Here is a 1,114-nt window from a genome sequence, read left to right as displayed (position 1 = left end):
TGTAGGTGGGGTGGTGGTCAGTGGAGAAGTGTGTAGATGGGGTGGTGGTCTGTAGAGAAGTGTGTAGGTGGGGTGGTGGTCAGTGGAGAAGTGTGACAGTGGGATGGTGATCAGTGGAGAAGTGTGTAGGTGGGGTGCTAGTCAGTGGAGAAGTGTATAGATGGGGTGGTGGTCTGTAGAGAAGTGTGTAGGTGGGATGGTGATCAGTGGAGAAGTGTGTAGGTGTGTAAGTGTTTATTTCAGAGCCTGCATGCCAGTTGAGCTTTTGTAACCTGCTCTGAGGTGCTTTAAGTTTCTTTTACTTTTCTATAGACTCCTATCGGAATACAAAGCCAATTACAGGACTGCTTGCTGTGACGTGAGCTCACTAACACTATCCTGACCCCATATACATTATTTTTAGAGATTGTTTATTACAAATACAACCACCACCGACCCTGAGATGAAGAGCTCAACTAATGTTTGTTACTGCCAATAGCTTCTATCTTATCTATTGGCCTCACTGCATAATGACACAGCAATATCTGTCATCCCAGGCCACGTATTACCACCACATGACACTGGGGGAAAGTGTACAGCCTACAGGGGTATAAAATCTACCCAACAACCTGAATATTACAGGAGTCTTACAGGAGTAATAAGACACTCAGGGGCTGGGTGACTGTAATATGATATTACAGGGGTAATAGGACACTCAGGGGCTGGGTGATTGTAATATGATATTACAGGTGTAATACAACACTCAGGAGCTGGGTGACTGTAATATGATGTTACAGGGGTAATAAGACACTCAGGAGCCGGGTGACTGTATTATGAAATTACAGGGGTAATAAGACACTTAGAATCCGGGTGACTGTAGTATGATGTTACAGGGGTAATAAGACACTCAGAGACTGGGTGATTGTAATATGATATTACAGGGGTAATAAGACACTCAGGAGCTTGGTGACTGTAATATGATGGTACAGGGCTAATAAGACACTCAGGAGCTGGCTGACTGTAATATGATGGTACAGGGCTAATAAGACACTCAGGAGCTGGGTGACTGTAATATGATGGTACAGGGGTAATAAGACACTCAGGAGCTGGGTGACTGTAATATGATGGTACAGGG

General features: G+C 44.6%; 1 protein-coding gene across 2 annotated transcripts in view; it reads left to right on the top strand.

Moving 5' to 3' along the window:
• TMEM205 (transmembrane protein 205) overlaps positions 1–1,114 on the top strand; it is a 13,421-nt gene that overhangs the window by 9,533 nt on the left and 2,774 nt on the right. The window lies entirely within an intron of this gene.

The sequence above is a fragment of the Pyxicephalus adspersus genome, chromosome 2 (genome assembly GCF_032062135.1).
Source record: "Pyxicephalus adspersus chromosome 2, UCB_Pads_2.0, whole genome shotgun sequence".
Taxonomy (NCBI): Eukaryota; Metazoa; Chordata; class Amphibia; order Anura; family Pyxicephalidae; genus Pyxicephalus; species Pyxicephalus adspersus.
This window is presented reverse-complemented; position numbering and strand designations above follow the sequence as displayed.